The following is a 16,863-nucleotide window of genomic DNA, read 5'->3' on the forward strand; positions in this document are numbered from 1 at the left end:
TATATTATGGTTCAGAAGCTGAGAATTTTGATTTAAAATATTTCAAGAATCCAAGTTATAAATATGTTTGAATTATTAAACTTGCTTCTCTATCTAAAACAAAGCAGTTTATCAAAAATAATTAGAGCAGCAATTTTATGACTGAGTTGTAGAATGAAAGAAGGCAATACCAGATATTATTCTTCCCATCTCAATCACCCAAACCTATATATCTGTTAGATAGATACAATGAGGAAGAGGGCCAAGAAAGGCCAGGAGTTGGGGAGGTGGAAAAGAGAGAAGAATTGGCTCTATCAAGATGCCACATAAGTCTACATCTCAGTCTACTTCTGAATAGACATTTTGCAGATATGAGAGCAATTGAATCATGTTCATAAGAGCCATTACCCATGAATGCAAATATCTCAAGAGAACAAATTCCTCCCTTGCATTTTATCCTTAAAGCCAGGGATAGGAAAATGGAGAGATGGGTTGAATCAATGCAACTTTCTTCTTCCTTCATATCCCCAAATATGCTGCACTCTTTGTCTTTTAAGTAAATGGTAAAAGTATACCATCAAAACATGACGTAAGTTAGGGAATATTAAAATAAGCTATGTTCAATTTACTCAAGCTCTTACTGAATTTATTGTAAAATACAACTCATCTTTTTATGAATTTTATTAAAGAGCTTATGTAAGGAGTATTGTAATAGCCATTACCAAGACTACTCCATTGATACTTAAAAACTTTCCTTTCATTGATATTTAAGTAGTAACCAGAAAGAGAATGTTCTGCCAAATAGATCATATTATTAATTTTTATAACACTTAAAAGTAAAATTAGATATCGGGCTATCAGATAGTCTCACAAAATTCTAAAACAATATATATTAATATTCAAAATAAATTCTTGTGTTTATAGATATTGGGGGACAAATAGTAATTAGGAGTTCAACATATTTATTTAAGCAAATAGTATTTTTCCAAATACCAATACTTTTATATTAAAAATGCACATTGTAGGCATTCCCAAATAATGAAAGAAAGAGACTACAAGAATAATTTTGTCATGGGAGAAACAAAAATCCTAAATTTTCTCCGTTATAAGCAATATACATATTCAGTTATATACATGTAATCTTCAAACTTTATCTTTATTTTTTTAATGTAAATTGTATTTATTTAAAATCAATCAATCAATAAACTACAAGTCTGCTCTGTTGGTTTATGGCCTTTCCTTTTATCTTTTACTAAAATGGAGTCTATCCCTTTCTTTGCAGCTCTCACCAGGCAGTAGAGAAGGCACCTTCCAAGAGGCAGTCCGTGTTGCTGGTGAGGACAGTCTTCTCAAATAAAGCCCTAGGGGAGAAAAGTCGCTCAGTCTCTGTGTCCTCCCAGGACCTACAGCTCTCCCTAACAGGGACTGTCTGTAAGATTCCCATGCAATAGGCCTTATTTTATTTTTTTGAAGCTAGTTTAACCACATAAATATGAGTCAGATTTTGTAGTTTCTTGGCATTTTAAAAAGTATTTGACTCATTAAGCAAAATAAAGTTTTTCTTAACCCCCCTTATTAGATCCTAAATAATTGTACTGTACATTCGTAATTCTCAGAAGAATGCAAAAGGTAAATAAAATTATTTTATAGACCCCTGTTTGATCGATATATATAAAATATGGATAATATATTAGTATGAGACTATAATATGAATATGAATATATCTATATGAATATAAGAGTGGCGCAGTTAAACTAATCAGTTTCCCTGAAGCACATAGGAAATTGCTCTGATAGGATAATAAACATTTAAGTGAATATATAACAAATCAGAGTTGCTTCAAGGCAGAAAGAAAAAAAAATAACTCTTGTTTCCCGTGGGATGTTATTGGGGAAGAATTTTCACTTGGTGAGAAGTAGGAGACAAAACAAAACACAAAAGTAATGAGATAAAAATCATTTTGTGCATTTGTATGTTTAAATAGCCCGAGTCATAAACATTTTTAATGAAAATGTTTCTTAAAGTAATGTACTTTAAGATTCAAAATCTAGTTCAAAATATTTAATAGGATGCATTCAATTCATGCTCTTTTAAAACTGTTTAGTAGAAAAAAAAATCTGTTAATTTGTGTTTGGTAAACTACAAATTTCATTGTTTTCTATTGATTAAAGCAAAACTTACATAGTTTAGTGCATTTTTTATGTTTATTCCAATTAATTTATTACATTATAAGTACCTATAGAAATTGTAGTACTTTACCATAAAAGACAGAACAAGGCTGAATGAATGAGTTATCATTCAGGGTTCACTACTGGGATAGAAAAGAATATTTCAATTAACTAGGGAATTATGATGTCAGATTTTCCCACAAGGTTCAGCATTGGTATCTTGTAACCATTGTATGTTGTAATAATTTCCAGCTTCTTTATGTTAGGAAATCCCCACACACGCAGGTGAGTGAGTTACAGAGTAGGTAATTCATTTTAAGTTTTCATTATAAAAGATAACAAATTCTTGTTCCAGTACCTCAAATAATAATAATGGTAATGATAATAACGGGGTTGGAATCTTATAAATTATACAATACTTGCTCGTATGTTTTTATCGATTGAATCTTATGACAACCTTCTGTACAAGGAAGGAAAAGTATTATTTTTACCATTTCATAGATGAAAAAACTAATGCACAAGAGTCTATGTGACTTGGACACAGTCACTCACTAATAAAGCGATATTATCTTCATTATAACTCATGGTCCCAGAATTATGGCATGGGATTTGCAATTGTTGGAGTTGATTACATATACGATTGTGAGGAAAATCATAGTGACTAAATACACCAAGGGAATATTTATACATAATTACATTTATCTGAAAAAAATAAAAACATGGGTTAAATTTTTATTACCAAATCTTTTTCGCAAGTTGATGATATTTTAGCTGATGTAAATATATCTGTCTGAGTCACTTTCCTCACTTCTTTTGATTCATGTTCGGCCTCTAAAGATGTCCATGGTGAGTTTATGGATTGTATTACTTAAATTAATTTTATACTCTTAGAATTTTTTGGTCTTCAAGATTATGAATTCTTTCTACCGCTAATAACATTGGGTCTAGATATTATTATTACTATCCAGTCTTACTGCCTTTACTGCAAATCTTTATTTGCTCATTATTTTTTTATTTGTGCTTTTTATACCACTTTTTAATTCCTTCACTTATCTTCCCTAATTTGAATTCTCTTTGCACTGCCCTAAGTTTATCAGTCCTTATTATGTATTTTATAATCTTTCACCTATTTTCAACAATTATATTTCATCTTCATTCTCTATTCCATCCCATCTTTCTGGATTTCTCCAGACTATAATTCAATCTCCTTTTCACTTCCAATTCACGCTGCTCAAATTTCTCAGTGTATCCTTCCTCACTTTTTGTCAGTCATTAACCTAAAGCACTTTTTTTTTTCTTTTCTGGTATTTTATGTCACTAATAACTTCCCAATTACCAGGTCAAATAAACAGTATTCAGTCTGTTTTTCTGCAACTGTCAGCTAGATTTGGCTATAAGTACTTCTTGTTCCTAAATTCTTTTGCTCAGCCTTTTCTGTAAGATTTGTTTATGTTATAGTAGTTATGACTAGGGTGTTTATTCCTCTTGCTTTATCATATTGCATTTTGTAAATATATAATTCATACATCTATCTTATTGTTAAGATATTTGGGTACAGTTGAGGCTATTACAGTGTTTCTGTGAACATTCATGGACACATCTTTTACTGAATAAATGCACTCAACACAGTTCTGTTGGATATATGGAATTGCTGATCATAGAGTAATCCATACACTCAGCTTTATTAGGTACAGTAAAATTTCCAAAGTATTTGGAAGTAATTTATACTGCTACCAGCAGTGTCTGGGAATCCTGTCATTATGCCCTTGCCAGCTTCTGGTGATGTTAGTCTTTTTCATTTTAGCATTCTTGAGTGATGCAGGGGTTAACTTATAGTTACATTTGCATTATTCTTATTATTAATGAAGTTGGTAAACTTTTTATATGTTTATTGTCCATTTGGATAATCTCATGTGAACCGCTTATTTAATTCTTTACATATTTACAAATTGCATTATCTTTTTTCTTTATGGGTTTGTAGCATATTTATGTAATTTTTCCATCTTTCATCAGATATGTCTTCTCTTACTCTGTGCTTTGCTTTTTTTACTCTTCTATTGGTAAATATTGGTAAATATTGATAAATAGTAATTCTTAATTTTGATATATGTAATTTATCATTATTCTTTTTGGTATAGCTAGTGTTTTTTTGTCCCAAGAAATCTTTGACTACTCATAGCTAATAAATGTAGTGTCTTATGTTATCTTCTAAAAGCCTTATTGCTTAACTGTTACTTTTAGAACTACAATCCATCTGGAATGATTTTTCTGCACGGTGTAAGACAGAAATCAAAATTTATTTACTTTTCGTATGGATTCCAAATAATCTAGCTCCATTTATTCAAAAGACTGTCTTTTTGCCATGTACTGCAGTATCACCAATGCCATAAAGCAAAATCTGCATCTATATAGATTAATTGTACAGGTTATTTTTTAACTCATGATTTTTTCTTTACTTTTGTATTCCAAAAAGCACTCATTCCTAGTCACTGGGAATTCCTATTATTTAGGTGTCACTAGGTCTTTTTAGTCATGTAAACAAAATAGATATTTTTCTTAGGTGTGGAATGATAGGGGAGGACTTTTTTAGGATGCTTTCTATTCTGTCACTTTAATAGGTTTAGAGCATTTCTTAGGAATGGCAGTTTTATGTACACAAAATTGTAAAGATGTTTAGTAGTTCTTCCATGTTTTTCTGCTATTGTACAAAACTGTAATTAAGCAATCTTATTAAGAAGGCAACATAAAATCCAAAATCATTTTTCTCCAGTGGGATTTAAAAGTCCTAAATTGTCATTTTTTATTACCAACTCCTTTGTCATTTCAGTTTTTTTAAATTACTTATAAACATTTGGCTATGATAATATTTAAAACGATTATGCGAAATAATTATCTATATTTATTTGATTTGAATATGCTGCAGTTTATATTGGGCAGAGAAAGAAGATATTAGGGAAGAAACTACTGCCTTAGTTAAATTGATTATTATTTAGAGATTATAGGTTTTAAATAGAGTAGGGCTTTTCTGTCAAGAGAAGCTTCCTCTGGCTATAACCATTTCGGTGGGGTTAGCCAGAGCAGAACCCCAAGAGTCAGGATAGCTCATCTCATGTCCATCTTGAGGAGATAGTTGCTGATGAGTTTTCATTCATACCAAACCAGAAGCCCTCTTTTATCCACAACTAGATATATCTCAAGCCTCTACTGAATTGATACTATGTTTAGCTTTTAGGGATTGGGGGTAAGCTGGATAGAAATATAGCCTTGTTATCTCTTGGACAAACATATCTCCAATGGGTAGCCATTAAAATTAAATTCTCTCAATTGCCAAAATGACTTTCATATTGTTTCTTTATGTTTAAGAACCAACATTCTCCTACTACATGAAACAATTTATTTTAACTTCTAAGAGCTGCTTTCTTGCATTATCTCATTTTATGTTGGATAGTTTTAAAAAGCTACAACTACTTAAGGTTCATTTTCCTGTAGAATTTTCATTAAAGGAATAAAGGGTAACATTCATGAGATCTCCACAGTACCATCAAAGACTCTTCTTGTCCCTTAAGTTAATAATTCTCTGTTAACAATATGCAACTTGAGAAGCTGCGATAAAGGCAAATCTGTATCAAGAGCTCTCAAAGTCTTCAAATAAAGATCATGACTAATTGATAAAATATATCTCAAGGCTAATTTTTTCAGCTATCACACTGGCAGACGATACAAAGCTTGATATTGCCTAATGTTAATAAAAGCATGGAGAAACATGTAAAATCATATAACATTGAAACTCTGTAGAGTGCAGTTGAAAATTGCACTCTTTCAAAGTTGAAAATGCATGTCCACTTTGACCCAGCATGTCTACATCTAGGAATTTATTTTATAGATATAATAATAAAAGTGCATAAAATAATAGAAATAGCTATGAAGCGTTGCTAGTAATAACGAATGACTGGAAATAATCTAACCATCCACCAATGAATAATCAGTGAAATAAATTACAGTAAATTCATACAATGGAATGCTATAAAACCATTAAAAAGAATGAGCTAGATTTCTGTTCTGGTATGAAAAGGTAATCTCACATGAGAAAAGAGAATTTATATAAAGCTAGGAAGCTTTTCAGCTATGTAGTAAATTACCAACTAAGCAAAAAACTTTTAAATGAAAAATATACAATTCTTTCTTTATTGACACTTTGTTATGGTAATATTGTGCAGTATTTATAAGATCACTACAGTAATAAAATAAAACCTACTCTTCCTAGAAATCACAAATTCAAATTTTGTCATCATTACTGCTCTGGATAGCTGCCAGGCTCTATTTGACTTTTAATATAGTATATTATAATTAATCTAGGCAAAAATACAGCGTGGTAGTGAGTGGAAAGTGTTGCGTTGCCCAATCCCAAGGCTACAAATTATAAAAGAACACTAAATTTTGCCTCAAGCAGCAATCTGTGGTAGAAGTTATGTTCAAAATCCATAAATGAACAACTTGTTATCCTATTAATTATGGATGAATAAAAGATCAAAACTTCTATTAACTTATTGTTGAAGCAACTGTTTTAAGACGAGAAGGTTGGATCATTTTGGGTTTGGGAGCTACATCTAAGATATACTTGAAGACAATAGTGTCTGCTATGTCTTCTAACCGTAAAATGCTCTGTGTGTGATTATTCTTTCTTAAGTTTCAGTGTCATAGATGGAGATAAATTGAGACTACATGTTTGAAAAGAAACAATAAAATGTATTAAGTTTACAAAATTTGTTATTTCTTATACAGTTAAACTTGTTACATAAACAGTGTTGTTATTGCTATGTATCCCCCATTATGTGTAGCTCAGTGAGTAGCTTCGCAAAAATCATTTGCTAATTGTCTATTAGTCCATGCTGATCTTACCATTTAAGTTTTCATCTTTCTAGGCCTAGTACAGTCTCATGTCTCACAAGCTCTAGAGAGCAGAAAAACTGTATAGTGTATTATAAGCATTTACATTTATAGTTTTTTATTTAAAAAATATTGTAGAGACAACATTGTAACAACCTCGAAATTCAAAAGAATAAAGATCAGTAGATATTCCAATTCCTTGCAAATCAACTTTTTATGTCTTTGTTTCATTCTAATATTTTTATATACACATCTTCAATTTTTCATAGCTATCATCACAGATTGTGTATCATTTTTATACTCTTCACGGAATGTAGCTTAATTGGAAATATTTGAATGCTGTACTGTGTACTATTGTCTCACCCTAAATATATAAAAAGAAAATAGGTTAATAAATGCAATTAATAGGTTAAATTAACTTAAAAATAATAAGTAAGCACTGAGGTAAACAGCAAACATAATGTTTTTAAAGTTTATATAATATACAATAGAAAATTCTTGATTTTTCTCCTGCAAATAATAAATGCCTTAAAATAGAGGTTTTAATATTTATAAGCATGTTTTATTTGGAGAATCTATAAGTTAGAAGGATGAGCATATTAAATTAAATAAAAAATGAGGAGGACCAAAGTCCCTTCTAACTCTAACACTTTGTTACTATAAAATATACACCAAACAAAATGGCCTATAAGATCAAATGTATTGTCCAAATCTCAAGTCACCCAAAATGTTGTCTACCTCAACATAATCAAGGCTATATATGACAAGCCCACAGCTAACATTATATTTAATGGTGAAAGGTTGAAAACATTTCTTCTAAGACCAGGAACGAGACAAGAGTGCCCATCCTCACAACTCTTATTTAATATAGTACTAGAAGTCCTTGCCAAAGCATTCAGGCAAACAAAAGAAATAAAAGGCATCAGAATTGGAAAGGAAGAAGTAGAATTATCAATTTTTGCAGATGACTTAATTTTATATATAGAAAATCCTTAAGACTCCACCAAAAAACTGTTAGTTCTACCCAATGAATTCAATAAATTTGTAGAATACAAAATGAACAAACAAAATCAGTGGAATTTCTCTATACATTAACAAATTATCTGCAAAAGATATAAGTAAAATGATTTCATTTATAATAGGATCAAAAACAATAAAATAACTATGAATAAATTTTACCAAGGATGTGAAAGATCTCTACAATAAAAATTACAAGATATAATGAAAGAAAGCAAAGAAGACACAGACACAAATAAATGGAAAGACATCCCATGTTCATAAATTGGAAAAATTAATATTGTTAAAATGTCCATGCTGCCAAAAGCCATCTATAGATTCAACATAATTCTTATCAAAGTTTCAATGGCATTTTTATAGGAGGAGAAAAAAACCAGTTAAAAAATTTATATGGAACCACAAAATACTCCAAATAGCCAAAGCAACCCAGAGAAGAAATAAAACAGAAAACATCACCCTTCCTGGTTTCAAGCTATATTTATAAGTTTATAGTAATCAAACCAGTATGTTACTGGCATAAAAGCAGACACATAGACCAATGGAGCAAAATTGAGAGCCGAGATACAAACCCATGCATTTTCAATCAACTAATATTTGACAAGGGAGCCAAGAATACTCAATGGAATATAATAATAAATAGGGCTGTGAAATTGAATATTCACATGTAAAAGAATGAAATGAGACCCCTATCTTACACCACTCACAAAAATAACTCAAAATGGATTAAAGTTTTAAATGTAAGATGTGAAACAATAAAACTCCTATAAGAAAACACAGACAAAAAAGGATCCTTGACATGGGTCTTGGCAATGATTTTTTAGATATGATACCCAAAGCATAAGCAACAAAATAAAAATAAATAAAATCTTCAAAACAAATAGTCAACAAAATAAAAAGGCAACCTATAGAGTAGGAGAAAACACTCCCAAATCATATATCTAATTAGGAGTTCATATCCAAAATGTATAAAGAACTCATACAACTCAGCGGCAAAAAAAGAATAAATAATCAATTTTAAAATGTGCAAATGGAATAGACCTTTTTCCAGATAAGATATACAAATGACCAACAGGTACATGAAAAGGTATTTAGCATCACTTGTAACTAAAGAAAAGGAAATAAAAGCCATGAGACATCACCTTATGCCTGTTAGAATGGACATTATCAATAAGACAAGAAACAAATGCTGAGGAGGATTTGGGGAAAGGAGACCCTTGCACAGTGTTGGTGGGATGGTAAAGTGGAATAGACACTATGGAAAACAGTGTAGAGATTCCTCAAATAATTAAAAATAGAACGACAATATAATCCAGCAATTCTACTTCTGGGTGTGTATCGGAAGAAATCAAATCACTCTCTCTGTGTGTGCGTATGTGTGTGTGTGTGTGTGTGTGTGTGTGTGTGTGTGAGTGAGAGAGAGAGAGAGAGAGAGAGAGATGACAGACAGACAGACAGACAGACAGAGACAGAGAGGAAACGAATGAATTTTTAAGAAATGAAGGAAAATATCAAACAATATCCAGGAACTACAGGGGCTAGCAGGTAAATTTGTCTAATATAATGAGCTTCAAAGGAAAATTTTAGGCAGGAGAGAGTAATAGTGATTTGTAAGTGTTAATAAGGATGCAAATGACACTTTCCTTGGATTGAAAGATTATAAAATTGTACGCTTATGTGATGCCGTGTTCCCAGAGGACAACCAGATTTCTGTTAGAGTGAGAAAGCTAAGGGGAAATTCGGACAAGACATTAGAATAGAGATAACTTTGTTGAAGCTATATTATGTGTTCCAGGGGTCACAGAGGAAGAGTTTGGGGCATCAGGAGATGGAGTTGCAAAAACAGTTTACAGAGATAAATGAAACATAAACTATGAGTATTGAATTTTCTGTAGTTACTAAGGTTAGCACAGATATAAGGAAGGATGAATTCACCCTGAACATCTCTTAGAAGGGGTCAATGATCCATTCTAATTATAGCCTCCTTCCTGGAACTAGTCTCTTAGAAAGGTTTTGATGGCCATTTGCATGGTATTGGTAGGGAGAAAAGGAAATTCTGCCAAAATTTGCAGAGCTCTATGGGTTCTCTTTTTAAACCTGCCAACAGTAGTGTCAGTGCCAAGCAATTAAAACATTTCCCAAAGGCAGAAAGTTATAATATAGTTGCTATACTTATGGTTTTGTGTGTATTTTGAAATAGTTAGCTAAAGAGTCTTAAATATTTTTCTGTTAAAAAACAGGCTTCCGTTTTAATATAATTTTATGTGTGTGTTTTTAAATAATACTATGAAATACTTAAACATGATAAATGTTCAGATGTTTTGCCCGTCTTATGAGAAAGTTCAATCTAGTGTTTCTTGCTGGAAAATGTGGAGTAGTTTCTTTCCTATTTTTATTAATTCTATATCTTTCTTATCATTTGAATCAAGTAGAAATAAATAAGATTATATTTAATTTAAAACTAGAAATCCAATGTTCTTATAGCACTGTATATAATAAAAAATTAAAACAACTGTACAGAATATATCATGCATATATTAGATCAGATATTCTCAAAAATGTAGTTCATGGACCACCTTCATCAGAACCATCAAGGTATTTATTTAGCATACAAATGTTTCTATACCTCAAAGCACCTCCTGAACCATATACTCTCAGTATACGTATGGGGTCCTAAAAGTTGAACAAAAGAAAGACAGTTGGAAGGAAGGAAAGAGGGAAAGAAGGAAGAAAGGAAGGAAGGAAAGAAAGTAGGAAGGAAAGGAGAGAGGGAGGGAGAGAGGAAAGATGGAGGTGGAAGGGGAGGGAGAAAAGGAGAAGGGGATGGGGGAAGAAAAAAAGAAAAGGAAAGAATGAAAACGGAAAGACAGAAAATAGCTATTTAGTATATATATGCTAAAACGTGACAACCATTGTCTCAGCGAGGAGGTTTTGGAAGATGGGAGACCACATATTTATTTTAAGAACTATCATGGAAGATTGCTTTGACTAGGAATATAAACAACAAGATTTTTTTCATTCTTCCTATATACTGTGTTAATCAATGCCTTCAAGTAGGTTTCCCCTAGAAGCAAACCCTAGACCTAGAGAAAAGAACTGTGACTGAGGTCAGAGAGAGTGGGAGACAAATATGGGTTCCTCTCTATCTTCATGAATTCTAATCTTTCTCTCTTTTCCTCACTTAACATCAAGCTTCTTTTCCTGACTTCCAGGCTTGCTGACCTAGAACGACTTCAGATCCCCCACACAATGTAGAGGTGATAGCTTTCCGTAGACTTTTTTTACTAGCTCTCATAATTTTGTAAATTTTAATCTCTATAATAAATCCCTTATTTTGTATTACTCATGGGGGTGCTACCATAGTAAATGAGACAGGGAAGAGAAGAAAACCAGTCAAGAGGGAATTATCAAAAATTTGCTATTGTGTTTGACTGAAGCTCAATCTCACTGGAGATTCTGGGAGACAATACAGAACACATGTCTTAGGTTTACTCCATTCCAGCAGAGAAGAAGCTGAATTTTTTGCCTATCTACTTCTTTCAATCATTGCTTAAACAGCTTCTCTCAAGGAATAATTCTTCTGTTTTCTAATCCACCATATTGGTGAGCAAAGCTGGCTCTAATGGCCAGATAAAACTTTTCAGCAAAGAAACATTACTGACAGCAGATGCAAGTCAGATTGACCTGAACAAAAATATTGAGGGCCAAGAGGATGTGTAGGTCACTGACAGAGTCATATATGAGAATTTTACAAGACTTAACAGTGCATGATCATAGGTGACGACAAGGAACAGCAATAAAGAATTTGTAGGAACTAGTGAACCCAAAGTTAATTCAGCAATTGAATCAAGTTATATTCGGCAGCTAAGGCAGAAACTAAAAATAGACTCAATCTATTTTATGGAGAATGTCTGAGCTTACTTCTTCAGCCATACCTCTCCCCATTTCCCACCTTACATTTTCTGCTCTTATTTTATTAAACAGCTAGAAGGTTCAACAGCTTCCTATACTCTTTTGTCTTTGAACCTCTGTGCATATGGATCTCTTTACCTGTAAAACACTTCCTTCTACAACTTATAACCTAATGATAAAATATTGAATGTTTTCTTGCAAATATTAGAAAACAATCATGTTTTCTATTTAATTATATACTGGAGGTTCTAGTCAGTGCAAAAAGGCAAAAAGGCAAAAAGGCAAAAAAAAAAAAAGATTAGAACAAAGTAAAACTAAATCTATTCGAAGAAGTTATGATTGTTTTTATAGAAAATAAACATAATAAAATAATTATTAGAGTTAATAAGAAAATTTAGCAACTTTGCCAAATGTATAGTTATTAAAAATATCAATTGTATCTTTATACTAGCAGCAAACAATTGCAGATAAAATTAAATAGATTGCATTTTTTTAAAGCTGAAAAACATAAAATGCTTATGAAAAATTTATCAAAAGGAATATATGATCTCTGCACTGAAAACTAAAGAATGCTGTTGAGAGAAATGAAAGATCTAAATATAATTAGTAATATCGTTAACATGGCATTTCTTCATAAACTGATCTATAGATTCAATTTAATCCCAATCAAATCCCAGTATACTTACTTATAGAAATTGACAAGATGATTCTAAACTTTATATGGGAATGCTAAAGTTCTAGAAGAGCCAAAACGAGAAAAAAGAACAAAATTGGGAACTTGGCACCTGATTTTGAGACAATAAAGAGGTATAGAAATATCAAACTCACACCTGATTTCAAGACTTAGTAAAGAAATATAGAACTATCAAACTCATCGTATTGTACAATTGAAATGGATTTAATTTATTATTCATAATTTATAACATAATCAAGTTAATTTAAAAAATAAAAACACTTGTTGTTAAGCAGGGTTGGGCCTGGTTAGTACTTGGATGGGAGACCACCCAGGAAGACCAGGTGCTATAAGCGTGAAAAAATAAAAAATAAAAAAAATAAGAGATTGTAAGCTGGCAAGGTCTTTGCAATCTGTGAGGTCAACCAAGGGTTGCCTCATCTAAAAAACAAAACAAAACAAAACAAAAAAACAAGTGAACAAACAAACAAAAAAACCACTTGTTAAACACTCAGTCAGTGGTACTTAATTTTTGACCCAGCCAAATGAGTCTTGGAATAGCAAAGGTCTTTTGGGAGTGTCTATTTTGAAATGATAGCATGGCATTACCTGACGTATAAGCAAAGTTTAATATATTTAGAATTAAACTGACTTATTTGTTTTGCTATTGTGTTGTAGGAGTTTGTTATATATTTTGGATTTTAAACCCTTAATCAGATATATGGTTTTTAAATATTTTCTCCCATTCTGTAGGTTGTCTTTTGACTTTATTGTTTTCTTTGTTGTACAGAAACTTTTTAGTTTAGTGTAGACCCACTTGTCTATTTTTGCTTCTGCTGCTTGTGCTTTTGGCATCATATCCAAGAAATCATTGTTAATACCAATGTCATGAAGCTTTCTCCCTATATTTTCTTCTAGGAATTCTATAGTTTCAAGTCTCATGTTTAATTCTTCAATCTATTTTAGCTTGATTTTTGTTCGTGGTGTAAGTTGAGTTCAATTGTATTCTTTTGCATGTTCATGTCCAGTTTTTTCAACCATATTCACTGAAGATAGTATCCTTTCCCCACTGTGTATTCTTGGTATCTTTGTTGAAGATCAGATAACCATATATATGTGGGTTTATTTCTGTGTTCCCTGTACTATTCCACTGGTTGATATGTCAGTTTTTATTCCAATATCATACTTTACTTACCATAGCTTTGTAATATATTTTGAAATCAGGAAGTGTGATTCTTCAAAACCACCATAATATATAACTTTATACATGTTAGAATGGCTATTATTAAATAAATAAATAAAAGGTAACAAATGTTAGTGAGGATGTTGAGAAATCAGGACTCTTGTACATACATTGTTGGTGGAAATGGAAAATGATGCAGCCGCTATGGAAACCAGTAAGAAAATTCCAGAAAAAATTAAAAATAGAAGTACTATAATCCAAGAATCTCAGGTCTGGATATATATCTAAAAGAAATCAAATCCAGAATCTTGAAGAGATACATGCCATCCATGTTCATTGTAACATTGTTCACAATAGCTAAGATATGGAGATAATCTAAATGTTCATCAATGGATGAATGAATAAACAAAATATGGTAAATACGAGTAATGCATATACTTTTAAAAAAAAGAACATCTTGCCATATTTGTCAATATGGATGAACCTGGAAAATGTTATGCTAAGTGAAAGAAGCCAGTCACAGAAGAAATAATACTGTATGATTTCACTTAAATGAGGAATCTAAAGTAGTAAGACTCATAGAAGCAGAGAATAGAATGGTAGTTTCCAGGGTCTAGGGGGAAAGGGAAGTGGAGAGTTGTTGTTTAACAGATATAAAGTTTCAGTTATGCAAGATGAATAAGTTCTAGAGATCTCTTGTACAGCATTGTGCCTACATTTACCAATACTGAATTATGCACTTAAACATTTGTAAAGGGGGCAGATTTCATGTTGTGTTCATATCACAAAAATCAAGCAAGCAATCGATAAATCTCTTAAATGCCAGTTTAAAAAAAGAAACCTCCTTTTGCTAGTAAAAAGAGTAATACCAAGGTTCAAAGACTTACTATATTACAAAAAGAGAGAGAGAGAGAGAGAGAGAACAAAAATCTCTTCAGCACCTGTCTAAATAATAGCCTGACAACGAAAAAGGTATTACATGAATAGTGTCACACCAAAATAACACAATTAAATTTGCTGCACTGTTAATTGATACCTATGTCATTATAATTATGCATACTAGGGTTACCAAAGTTAATAAATACTTGTTAATTGCCAAAGACAATTTTTCACATTCTGTCACAGTTACCTGTAGCTGTGCCAGGAGAATTTTTGCAGTATAAAAGCTATGCTATAAAGAGCTGCTGAGCATATTGTTTCACTAATAATTGACTTTCTTTACTTCATTTTCAAAATCTTTCAGGTAGAAAAAACACTGACTAATATAAATTCACAGCACCTCAGGTAGAGATCTTTTCAGATGTTCAGTTGTAACACTTTTGGGCTCCATCCAAATAACTGTGTGTACAATGTCTTATGACTTTAAGTAAACTAATAAAATTTTTTTCTCAGTATAAGAAACCATTATTGAGTCTTATATTCTGCTTAACTAGTACTGATTACCTTCTAATATATTTAGCACATTTAAATAAATTTTTGATTGTTTTCTTAGCTTCTTGAGTTTACAGAACTATGGTTGTTTAATTCATTGCTTCATCTTTTACCTTTGTGTTTGCTGCTCTGTTATTTTACATCACTACTACACATAGTAGTAATGAACAGAAATAATTACACAGAATTACAGATTTTTCACTACTTATATATCTATGCTTTTAAAAAATTTACATACAATTATTAAACAACTACTTTGTACATGATATGGCATTCAATTTAAAGAGTTAAAACATAGTTTCTGTTCCAAGGTGCTTCTATTATCAATAGCAATATATTAGTTCAGGTTCTCCAAGAAGAAGAAATCAAGATAGAATTAGAAAGAGATTTATTTGGGGAAATGCTTTTAAGGAATAGAGAGGAGAATTCATAAATGGCAATAAAAGCCTTCAGATCAGTATTTAGGTCTGACATTTTTGAAGAAGACAAGGAAAGAAGTAAGGAAGTTTGTGTAGAAAGAATCTCAGGCTGTAGCACATTTCCAAGAAAGTTTGATCAGGCAAGTGAAGAGTCAATGAGTCAGAGTCGCATGTCAGAAGAATCTCACATCCTGTAGGATGGTCCAGAATTAGTAGCTCTACCATGTTCGATCACTGAAAAGAAGCCCACAGGAGGAATGGTCCTGGCACAAATGCCATTCTGGAGTTATTAGGCAACAACATGCCTCACAGTAGACCTGAACAGCATATTTTCATGACCACCACACAGAACATTGTCTTCATGCAGTGCAGCAAGTAGCTCCTAGATGGTTCCTACTGACCTTTATTTTCTGAGAGGAAAACTTGGAAAAGTGAGGGCAAAGTGTAATGGGACAAATGTAGTTTCCATTACTGCAATCAGTCTTAGGCTACAGCTGGTACTCATTCTCCCAGTCAATGGATTCTAGATAGGATAACTGGCTTTGTACTGGGGCTACCAGCCTCAAAGCTTCCTGCTTTATCATTCTTCTCATTCATTATCATTCTCTCTTTATCATTCTTTACCAAAGGCTTGAGAATTGGGAGGCTGATCATGGAAGTCCTGATCTGAGTCCAAAAATGAGAACTAGGAACATCAATGTCTGAGGCAGGAAAAGATGGATTTCTCAGCTCAAGCAGAGAGAGAAAGAGCAAATTCACCCTTCCTCTACCTTTTCCTTCTATTCCAGGGCTCTCAACAGATTGAATAATGACCACCCACATTGGGGAGGGTCATCTGCTTTACTCAGTTCACCAATTTAAATCCTAATCTGTTCTGGAAACACCCTCAAGACACATTCAGAAAGGCTGTTTTACCAGCTAATTGGATCTCTTTAGCCTAACAAGACACATAAAATAAACCATCATATAGATGTTAAGCAGGACCCTTGTTGGCTGCTCATCCGTTTTGCTTCGAAGGAGAACATGCTCTATTAATCATTTCCACAATCCCCAGCAGATCAAGCCCCCTTAGCTTTCTCTCTGATATCACTGATAATTGAAGAGTTCAGACTTCTGGCTGTTAAGCATTGTCATCTGACCTCTATTACATGGGGTCCCACAATCCTATTAGATATTAATGAGCCCAGCTCTCTGCCG

General features: G+C 32.2%; 1 pseudogene; it reads left to right on the forward strand.

Annotated features, from left to right (window-relative positions):
* Nucleotides 1–563: 563 nt before the first annotated feature.
* Nucleotides 564–16,863, forward strand: part of LOC120609233 (keratin, type II cytoskeletal 8-like) — a 48,352-nt pseudogene continuing 32,052 nt past the window's right edge.

The sequence above is a fragment of the Pteropus medius genome, unplaced genomic scaffold, assembly GCF_902729225.1.
Source record: "Pteropus medius unplaced genomic scaffold, Ma_sr-lr_union100, whole genome shotgun sequence".
NCBI classification, from domain to species: domain Eukaryota; kingdom Metazoa; phylum Chordata; class Mammalia; order Chiroptera; family Pteropodidae; genus Pteropus; species Pteropus medius.